Source organism: Equus asinus, chromosome 17 (assembly GCF_041296235.1).
Source record: "Equus asinus isolate D_3611 breed Donkey chromosome 17, EquAss-T2T_v2, whole genome shotgun sequence".
In the NCBI taxonomy this organism is placed as follows: Eukaryota; Metazoa; Chordata; class Mammalia; order Perissodactyla; family Equidae; genus Equus; species Equus asinus.
Genome location: NC_091806.1, coordinates 23,628,040 through 23,640,097, shown reverse-complemented (window position 1 = coordinate 23,640,097; position 12,058 = coordinate 23,628,040).

Here is a 12,058-nt window from a genome sequence, read left to right as displayed (position 1 = left end):
CCGGCAGAAGTGGTAGTCGACTACGATGCGAGACTGCTCAGCCTACAAAGTACCCTATGTTTATAATGTCCTCTCTCATGGACCCAGCTCCTAAGACCCTAAAACAGACATAGGAACTCTGAATTCTCAAAAGGAGCGGCATGAAAGAGAAAGAATCGGCACCTATACTCGGTAGGGACTGATCAGAACCAGTTTGAGATTCTTCCTCACTCCAACCGGGACAGGGTGAAACCCACCCACACCACAGTGTTACTTGGATATGGACATCTCCAAGTCCAAAGCTCATAATTCCTGAACATCTACCACTCTCTCACCTTTTATATAAAATAGTAGTATAACAGCAGTAAAAATACCTTTTTTTCCTTTTTAACGTAAGGAAAAATATTCAAACAATACCATGGACAAGCCAGTAGGACCTAACTCCTACGTTAGGAGAATTCACATCAGAACTGGTCAGATTATCAGAGATCACATCATGCACCAATCAGCTCACTTTACAAATTAGGAAACTGAAGTTTGGAGAGGAAAATCAATTTGCCCAAGGTCTAGTGGAAAAGGCAAGACAATCCAAGAATCCACTCCTCTCTGCCACTTACTAACTGCATTTCAAAACTCTGCTTTGTTTCCTTGCATCTTGCCTTATTCTCGGCTATGTAAAGAGTCTAATCGCAGTCTTCGTATGCCATGTTAACCTAACTTGCTACATAAAGATAAAACCTAATACCAAGTTCTTTTGAACTGATTTGGTGAGACTTTTCTTTGGCAAAATAGTCTCTCTTTATCTGTGTCCTTCCTTCTGGGGTGACATTTCCTTTAGTTTCCCATAAGCAACCTCCCTTTAACTCCGATTCCCGTCTGCTTTTTCTAATGGTTCCATATGACGTCTCTCCATTACCCTACCTGTCTCTAATTCACCTCTAGGCTGGTCCACAGAAAATTATTCAGAGTGATTTAACAACTTTAATTTCCAATAGTGGCATACTAGGATTCAATTGATATATCAGAATATCAACTTGCAGCATAAAATATAAATATGCCTATGCCATTTTACAGTTTATAAAGTGACTTTGCATTATTTTTTCGTCATAAATACGTAGGTATATTTATTCCTTTATTTTTTAAATATAGCACCTAGAGCTCAGAAAATTACTACCTGTTCAATATTAAGTTGGAGAGCAAGGGCTGGAATCCAGGTCTCTCCGATCCAAGGTTCCACGTTCTTCCTACCAGGTCATGCTACGTTTGGTCGTTCTGTCTCTGGAGAATGAGAATCCACACAAGCTGAGTAAATTCATTTGTAAACTTCTGGTTTGGGGGAGTGAACAGCCATCATAGTGCCAGCCTGCTGCTTCTGATTAGAAATAGGACAGGCGGTCATGCCTGGTGGTCACAGCTAAACAATCTCTGTCACTAACAGAGACAGAGAGCAACAGGCAAGTGGCTCAGGCACTCACTGAGCTCAGGTAGGAAAGGGATGGACAGGCACCATACAGGAGGAGGTGAGGATCGCAGAGAAAGCATAAGGCAGGTCACTGGCTGCGATGCATGTTTGCAGAGAAGGGGAGCAGGACACTGCCTCTCTGGGGACGGCCCTTTGAAGACAGGGCCCCCATGCGCTGCAGTCTCCTAATTGCCTCCTCACTTGGCTCAGAATGGATCTGAATATAAATGGACCCTGCTCTTTACGACAGTAAAGACCCTTAGACCTGAAAGAACTGTATTTTCTGGCCTAACCAGTGACGTCAGGGAATTTAGGAGGCATTCCTGTGCTGGAGGAGGCACAGTGTGGAGTGGGCAGGGAGGGACCATCCAGACCACACGTCCTCCCTGACAGCTGACAGCTTGTAGACTTGCCCACCACGTGACTGGCTCACACAGGACAGACTTTAGAAAGCCCTTCAGCAAGAACAAGAGGGCGCTCTTCCCTCCTACAACCTCACTGTCTCTCTCGGCTCCTTTCTGAAATCTAACCAGCTTCGTCCTGTTACTCAAAGGAAACACAACCAGAAAGTTACAAACTGCTTTTAAATAGGTGCATTTTCATTGAATGGTGTCTGCCACCATGAAGGGGGATGGGTTTGAATTTCCCGTCAGAACAGTCCTGGAAGAGACTATATTTTTTTAGGCTGCGCGACTGTCACAATTCTCATTTTGGACCTCATGTTTTTCTCAGACCATAAGATCAAAGTGGTGGTATTATACATCCTCAGTGTATCATGCATATAAACAAATCAAAAAGAGAAAATATTTTCTTTTCCCTCAAGAAGTTTTAAAGAAATGTGTAGTTACGTCTTAAAATACAGTTCCTCCCAGTCTTGGAATTAGTGACAGGGCTCCCCCAACTGGATCATGGCAGTATTGCAAGCCATCCTTGATGGCTGCCGCGATTTAGACCAAAGCTTCTAAATAAAGTGTTTGGTTTTTTTCTTTATAATCTTCATAAACAAAAGGACCTCGTTATGTGATTTCAAGGCTGTGAATTTTTCCCTTCTTCTCTTCTTCTCTGATTTATTGTATCATTGATCTATTTATCCTTTAACTAAGTGTTTTCTGAGCACCACCATGTACCAGGCTCGGTAAGAGCATAAAAGGAAAATTTTGCAATTTGAACGTGTAATCATGAACAAGACTTTGAGAAATTAAAGGAAGTCCCAAAGAAGGACTCTGGGGACTACAACTTGAGAACAACAGTTGAACTAATTACAAATGTAATTACAAACTAATTACCACATTTAAACTAATTACAAATGTTCAGCCTGAACAAGCAAAGGCTGAGAGATTACAACCTAACCGTCTTCACACATCAGAAGAGGGCATAGACTTATCTCTTGTTGTGCTCCAGCGTGACTTCTCAGCCTTGGCGCTGTTGGTATTATGGGCTGGATAATTTTTTGTCATAGAGGGTTGTCCTGGGCATTATAGGATGGTTAGCAGCATCCCTGGCCTCTACTCATTAGCTACCAGTGGCATCTAGTTGAAAAATTCAAAGATGTCTTCAGACTTTGCCAAATGTCCCCAGGGGGCCAACATCATCCCGACTGAAAACTACTGCTCTGGAATCTAGACTGGTGGTTTCTGAAGGGATTTACAAAGTGGGTATTAAATTAGCAGGACTCTAGAAATGCTATTACCAAAGTGGCTCCATTCTTACGTATTTTCATATGGAATTGGAGATGCTATAGAGACACATTACTCAGGTCGATTAAGAAAAAAAAATGTTCAAAAACCAATGTTTGAACCCAAGTGAGGTTCATGTTGCACCAAGCTCTCCTTGCCTGGGGGAGTTCAACAGAAGCATGGTAACACCAGCAGAAGAATCCGTCAAAGGACTCACGCAACAAGGAGGCGTTCAGAGCTCTCCATAACTGTGATTTCTTGCCATGATTATATATGGTTTTGTAACCCAAACACAGAAATTGTGGTCACCCAGAATACCACTCATTAATTAGCTACAAATTTGATCAGCTGTTTCCTTTAAGAACTTGAAGAAACTTATGGCCATAACTTAAATTGTACCATTTATTTTTTGCGCTGATCATCCAAAATGCCTAATCCTTTTTAGAATCTATGATTAAAACCCATCTGCCTTCTTTTCATGTTATCCAAAATAGTGAAGACTATTTTACACTTTTTTCTTTTTCTTTTGATTTTGTTTTGTTTTCTGTCTCAGAATATATTCTGGAATTACAGAAAGAACAAAACTGTGCTCACCGACCTCTCAGTACTGGTTGCTTGGGGTTGTCCATGTGCCCATGTTAAAGTGTATTTTAATATCTTATTGTGCTGCTAATTGTAATATGATTTCAGAACGTGAAGCTAGATGTGTTCACACACCTTCCAATGGAGAAATAGCTGTGTGCATTTCGCATCACTCCTGACTTTTACCCAGAGAATGAACTGTTATTTTAGAAACTACCCTAATCCAAAAGGTATTCCCAAGGGTGAGAAGTTGCTCAACATTTCCCAGCATTTCCTCAGCTCAGAGGAGCCAGAAGGAAACACAGTCTACGTTCCTCAGGCCAGGTGTTGCTTTGAATCACCAGCACAGTTTAAAGAGATTTTCACAGTAGCCTAAAAAGAAGCCATTTTAAACTGGTAATTAGCAGATTGTCTGCATTCGGTATTTTTTTTTTAATTAATTTTAAGGCCCAAAGGGCTTTTGAATGGTTGAGCAGCCCCATTACTAGTTGTTTAAGGCTTCTGTTATTAGATAATTTTTTAAATTAAAAAGACAGTGGAGAGCTCCCCTGATTGGAACTGTATTAGTTCCTTAAATTGTTTCTAAGCCTCAAAGCTTACTCATTTAGCTTGGCTTTCCTCATGTCAAAAAGTGCAATTCCTTAGAAAGTACAGATGAAGTCTATGTGACTCCTTTGAAGCCTGACTCCTGATTTCCATCCCTAAACCACAAGATGCCTGCGGAAGGCACTATCAAGATTGGTAACTCCTTCGGTTTATTTCATAAGGCCTTACTCATTTCCAAGATACTTAATCCACCGGGAATATGAAAATTAAACTTAATGTCTTGCAAAATGGATTTTGAATACAAAATACACTGAACTGAAATTAAAGTTACAGCACCTCACTCTTCCTTCCCCTTCCACCATCAATGAGTTGTATGATTTTAAACAAGTCATGTCCTCTTCTTAGGATTCAGCTTCTCCACCTTAATATTACCAGATAGTTTTTATCTTTAAATAAAGTTATAGGATTCCATATTCTATGGGCAAACTAGGATATAGAACAAACTGTGCTTTTAAAAATAAGTACCACAATTATATCTTTGTTCAGAAAAAAACTTGCTATGGTCAACTCATTCACTTAACTCACAGGTTCTTTCATTGACTCAAGATATAGAAAAAACACATGGAACTTTCAAAAAAAGTCAAGAGAAAAGTCTGCCACTGTATTTCAAATTAGTTCATTGTTATTTGGCTAACTTTGTTGGATTACAGTCTTAGATAAAGAAGCCTGTGCTTCATGGATGATTCCCACTCTGCCTGCGCTGTGTAGCTGGCTCTCTTCTGTGGATTCAGACTAGTCTCCTAAGGCTGAGCAAAACCACCTGCGCCATTCCCAAAGGCTTCCAGGGCAGCGGTGGTGGGTTGTACAAGTTAATTTGTATCTGCACTCACTGTTACAGCAAAAACAAATTTTCTTATAAAGGACACAGTGAACTTAGCATAGTTTAGAATCCAGATATAGGTATAAACAAGGAGAATTCACACACACCCCTTCTTCTTCAATCCTGCTTTTCTATCCTTGTAAAAATGTTGCTGAATACCTAAGGTAAAAATAAATCCATCCTCAGATAGAAGTTTGAATAAAATGAAGTGGCAGCAAGTTCATCAAAATAGATATTGTAGCTGCTAGAAAACTGCTCCGGCTCCACAAAATGCTTGCTGGTTTGTGTCTTGTCCCTAAACTCAGCTATGCTTCTTCCTAAGCATAGGGGAAGACATTCTGACTTAGCAAGATTTGATTAAAAAAAAGGGGTTGAGTAGGAAAGATGTTTCAAATGTTCTGACTCACCCTATAAGAGAGCCACATTCCTCCCACCAAACCCAAAGCTTAAGGTCAGTTTCAAAGCTTGAGAGGGCATTTCATGATAATTAATATTGAGTATGTATTGTGTGCATCTGCCTAGGCACTTTTCATGTATTGTCTCATTTAATCTTAACAACAACTGTGATGCTTAATTTCATGTACCAACTTCACTGGGCTAAGGGATGCCCAGGTAGCTGGTGAAACATCATTTCTGGGTGTGTCTGTGAGAGTGTCTCCAGAAGAGATTAGCTTTTGAATCAGTAGACTGAGGAAAGAAGACCACCGTCACCAATGTAGGCATCATCCAATCTGAATAGACAAAAAAGATGGAGGAAGGGAAAATTCCTCTCTCTGTTTGAGCTGAGATGTTTATGTTCTCCTGCTCTTGGACACTGGCACTCCTGGTTTTTGCGCCTTTGGACTCAGATCAGAGCTTATACCATCAGCCCCCCAGTTTTCAGGCCTTTGGACCTGGGCTGAATTATACCACTGGCTTTCCTGGTTCTTCAGCTTGCAGATGGCAGATCATAGATTGTGGGAATTCTTGGCTTCTGTAACCATGTAAGCCAATTCCTATAATAAGTCTCCTCTTATCTATCTATCCAGCTATCTATCTGTCGTCTATCTATCTACCTACCTATCTTATTGGTTCTGTTTCTCTGGAGAACTCTAATACAACAGCCTTATGAAGTAAAATCAATTATTAACTCCAATTTATAGATGAAGAAACACAGGCACGTATAGGTTCAATAATGTGCCTTTGGTCACACAGAATGTATCACAAAAAACAAGGAGTCAGGGCCAGCCGAGTGGTGCGGCAGTTAAGTGCATGCACTCTGCTTCAGCCGCCCGAGTTTCACGGGTTCGGATCTGGGTGCAGTCCTACGCATTGTTTATCAAGCCATGCTGTGGCAGGCGTCCCACATATAAAATAGAGGAAGATGGACACAGACGTTAGCTCACGGCCAAACTTCCTCAGCAAAAAGAGGAGGATTGCCAGCAGATCTTAGCTCAGGGCTAATCTTCCTCAAACAAAAAAAAGCAAGGAGTCAAGTTCAGGCTGTCTTACTCCATAATCCTAATTCTTGACCAGTAACAATAATAACAAAACAGCAATAAAAATTTAAAATATACAACTACATACTGAGGGGACTTGGCGAGAAAAAGCAGAAAAAAAGAAGATTGGCAATAGTTGCTACCTCAGGTGCCAATCTTTCAAAAAGATAATTAATACTGCTATTAACCATTATTGAATGTCTATTACATGACATGCACTATGACATGTCCTTTCTCATTCAATTCTCACTTTCTCCTTATAAGCTAAGTGTTAGTCCTCCCATTACACGGATTCTAAGAGGTTAACTAAACAGCCTGACATCACACAGCTTGTACATGAGAGAGCATGAGTCAAAGCCTCTGCTTTTAGAGCGCTGTCTGCCCTGTTTTATGAGGATACGAGCAGTGTCATATTCTGTAATTGAGAGAAAATCGAGGGATGCTGGATAAAGTTCCAAGTGGCTGAGAAATAATCAACCAACCAAATATGGACAGACATAGCAAAAACCAATACAGAGGAAAGAAAGGCTGAAGCAGATTTATAAATTAAGCAACGTTATAGTTGAGACAAATTTCAGAACTGCTCTTAGACATAAGTAAGACCCTTTTCCAGCCATGTCTCACTCCACATGCTTAGAGGACCTGACCACTAAATACCCACGTCCTCTCTTCTAGAGCTTGTTTTGGTTATCCAGGACTTCAGAATTCTCTGCCTAAAATGGTCCTGAGCCCTAGATCCAACCTCCTCAGGACAGGCCACACCAATGATGTGCACACCCAAAGACTGGCCCTTAGCAGTAGTTTAAGGGATATAAATAGAGCTTAGATATGCAAACTGGGCTATCTGCCTTTGTGTGGAAAGGAGCTGATGATGGAAAGAGAAGTATGGCAAGCTATGGGCTAGGGGCTGGGGGCCCCTCCACACCATCAGTTTTCAGCACAGATTTGCGATAAATTTAAGAATTTTTAAATTTGAACTGGCCTTCCAGGATAATGTGAAGTTATATTTGTCAAGGGAGGAGGATGGCGCATATTTCATGTAAACAATTGTAAGTTTGATTTATAACTTTTAAAGGCCCACGTCCTTTAGATCTCCATTCGCACTCCTGCCTTGAGTCCCAAAATGCCAAGGACAGGCCCCAGGCCAGCTCGTCTCTTCTCCTTTCCCCTCCCACCAGAGGCAAATGTGCTGCTAGGAGCTCACTGTAGCGTTCGATTGATAGTGGCTAACAAACTCACCCAGTGGCTCCACTGATGAAGCTTTCCAGAGTGTCATTAAATCACAGGTAGGGACAACTTCCTATAACCTCACTCCTCAGTCCCTGCGGAGGACAAGGAAAAAAATCACCCGGCGTTGTGTAGGAATTGCCATTTACATGACACTTCAGTGTTTACTTCTTTAGAAACAGCTGTTTCGTCAATTCATTTCAATGTTCATTAGCTTGACACATAAGATTATGGTGTTCTGTCTACATGATGCCAGAACAACCAGACGATTTAATCAAATTCAGTCCAACAAGCAGACGATTTGCTTTGAAAGAGAAATTAGTTTGTTTGTTTGCTTGGTTTACTTTTTAACTATCAATTCTATTAAATCAACAGAGAAATCAATCATCCCCCACCACCACCCCTCATCCTCTCCACTCCAGCCAATCAAATTCACATAGCAAACACACAAATCCAGATAGGAAGTCAGGCTATTAGTCAGTCAATGTCGGTTCTAGTACTTGTCTTCATCAAGCATCTAAGCTGATATTCCGTGCTGATGAGACATCTGCATCGGAATGCTACATAGCATAGGTCAGAACGCCTAAGCTAATGGACACACAAAATGCACTGGAACCGACACACACTCTAAGAAGGAGTCTTTGATGGAGGTTGCTAGGCTAGTCTTTCCAAGTCATGGTGGCTGCAGTCACCTCTCTTTCTGTCATGGGTAAGCTCACAAAATCCAAAATGTCTCCATGTCACATTCCCACAAGTGTCCAGCATTCCTCTACTGGTTAAGCATAGGAAGAGATTAAATCAAGGTGACCTTATAATAATCATCTGTACCATCATTTGGTGTCCAGGGATCACTTGCCTCAACCCAATTCCTGCTTGGAGGGAAGGGGCAAGACGTCATGTAATGGGAGACACATAAACAGACTTTGAGACTCAGTATCCAGTTGCTTAGATACTGAGTGAGATTCCCATCACTGACAGGCACACTGCAGCATTTATAAACTGAGCATCTAATTGAAATCCATGTGAGAATATACCTGATTCTTTTTCCGCGGGTAGCTGTTAAAAGCAATATAGAGTGGTGAGAAAGCATTAAAGGGATTGGTTCAGCAGCCTTGGAGAAAGTGCCCACTCCTGTGGGGATGGTACCTTAGAGAAGTCATGCTCCTCCATTTAAAGAGAGAAACTCTTCTGGCCACAGAGAGCAAGATATTTTCCAATCTAACTTACGAGTCACTTGGGTCATAGTACAGATTTGGAAGGCAGGATGCAAGGAGTGAATTTTACTGATCATTTCCCCTTCCCAAGCAGCATTGCCTCCCAGGATTGCTTTGTTAGAACACAGTGGATCACAGCTTGTGGGAGGTAAGGCCACAGCCCAAGCTAAACAATTTCATTAGGCACATGCTGACTTAGCCCAGATTGCTCTCTTCAGGTCCTGGATCCTACATGGAATTGAATCATCCTCCATCATAATTACCGGAAGCATTTGAAGCAGCTGTTGCCTCCTCCCTGTGGCTCATGCTGGACAGCAGACAGCCTGAGGGTCCCATCCTCTGACAGGGATATGCTTCATTTCAGTGTGTGTGCCTGTTCATTCCACTGCCTGAGCCAGGAGTCTATCTGGCCACTCGCTGCTGAATATGGGGTGGAAAGTTCTCTCCACAACAGCGGAGCATAGCGAAGACAGGAATAGTGCTCCTACTCAACACATAGACTTACGAACACTAACCTTCACTGAGACCTGAACTATGGAATACCGCTGTTAATATTAATCATCATTTATTTATTCCTGCGACATGCTAAACACGAAGCTAAGTACTCTAGACATCATTTTACTCCGTCCTCCAAAAACATCTCTGAGATTCAAAAGCTATGTGGTCATCCACTAGAGCAGAAGGGAAAGTAAAACAAACCCTCTTCTTTGCACAGAGTCTATGAAAATAAGAAGGAAGGAGAAGACATGGAGCCACTGATCCAGAAGTTCTAGGCTGAGGGAAGTTAATCATAGGCAATAAAAACATTTGTGACCACCCACTATGTGGTAGGCCCTGCACTAGATGCTGGAAACACAACAGAAGACAGTGGCATGGGCTTTACACCGGAGGAATATAAAGAAGGTGATTTTTAAACAGTGTTTTGAGGATGAGGAGGGACACAGTTTAGTAGAGGGTGTGAGAAGGATGACGGCGCTAGCTAGGTATCGCAGCATCCCCATGGCAGGATTTCAGTCCGGAGACGAAACTTACTCTGAGGGACGGGGAGAGAGTTGACAAGGAAAGGAAAGAAGGCAGGTGAGCTGAAATTTTACAAAAATGTGCTTCATAGACCCATGTTAGAAGAGAGTCAAGAGCCCTAGCTCATCTAGGACCTCTGCCTCTATGATTGCTGTCGAACACTAACCACTAAGGAGGACTCAGCGTTTTGGAGGGCAAACAACAGCTTGAGAATCTAATAAACGATACGTGCCTTCTAATAAAAGAAAATGCACGTGCAGACACATGTATGTTCACACAAAATGATGTGAGTCGCTACGGAGGCATACGAGTATCAGTCCTTAGTTACAAACGTCTTGGGAAAAGGCTAAGTTGGAAAGCTCTTTTATTACATTCTCCATGCATAATGTAGTAAGGAATGCTGGAAGACCTGAAGGAATTGGAGTCTCAGGTTCTGGGGGGTTGGCTCAGCAGTACACCCCCTAAAATGTAACCCCATCTATGACTCCCACTGGAGAGTGTTGGCCAGGAGTAAACAATAACAAACCAATTTAGTCCTTATGACAGCCAGAATGAGATTATTACCCCAATTTTAATGATGAAGAACTAACCTTCCCAAGGCTATAGAACTAGAAATTGACAAACTGAGTACACGAGGTCCCCACGTCTCCAGAAGCTGTCTTCACACTAACTAAACTCCATTGTCTCCCAGGCAAAGAGGATTCCAGGCAAGTGAAAATTTATACGGAGAAGACAGGACAGGAATCTTACTCAGAAAACATCTGCATTCCTCCATCTTTGCTTCTCCATGGAATAGACATGCTAAGGGCATTTTCATCTTCAGTTGCTCTCGTCTTCATTACCACAAAGCAGCCCTCTGGTAAGATAAATCATGCCAGAATGCTACCTTACCCTGGACTACTTTTATTGTCCTGCTGAATGTTCTTTCTTTTTCTTTACAAGGAATGCTTATCATTAATGCAAAAAATTCAATTACTGTTTGGATTTATTTATTCATTAGCTTGATGCACAGCAAACACAATTCAACATTACACTCATAATGAAATCACCATATCTGACAGAGGGAGACAGTTTACATGTTCAGGCTAGACATAAACCAAGCTGACTCTAGCCCCACACTCGTGAATTATGGCCTCCAGCACACCGTGCTAATCATATGACCTGTTTGTTCTCCATGCATATGTGGTGATCAATGGTGACAGTAAATACTATGGCTGCATGAGCGGAGGCTGGAGCAGGAAATGCCCTTCCTGAGGCTGCCTTTCACATTCAGCAAATGAAACAGCAATGCCCTTGCCGGGCCCCTGACCTGGAGAACGTTCAGGAGAAAGTGAGTCTCTGCCCGGTGAGGCTTGTGTGAAGTAGCTTGTCTTACTTCCAAATAATAGGCTGACACAGCCATAATATCACAAGTTAGGCCAAAAATAAGGGAATTCTGATTTTGTCCAAGTTGCCTTCATATTGATGCAGGGGCTTGTATATCTGACTCCCTCTGCGGTTCTTGTTGGAGCATATGGTGCATCCCTGCCTGAGTTCCTGCCACAAGCAGACTCCGGGATATACTCAGTCATCAACAAGAATGTGCAGCTAATTAGGTGTCAGACACAGCAGCCTGGGGCAGGCAGAGGTGGCACTGAGAGTCACTTATGTAGAAGTAGTACTGTGAGGAGGAAGAAAAAGATCCATAAATTTTACATGTACCCAGGTTCAAATATCTGCTCAGCCCCTTACTGTAAGACTTTGAGCAAGTCACTTAATTTTTTTTCTTTTATAAACTGGTGATAAAACCTACTCTGGATGGAGTGTGTGAGGATTAGAGATGTGAGGGCAGGCCTTCAAGAGTTCATTGGGATGATGATGATTCCACAAGGAACCATCAAGAGCCACTACGGAAAGGAGATATAAATCTGAAGTCTAAGAGATGAACCAGAAATGTGAGCCAAAGACCATAAATCAATGAGTAAAAAGTAATAACCAACAACAATACACAGAAA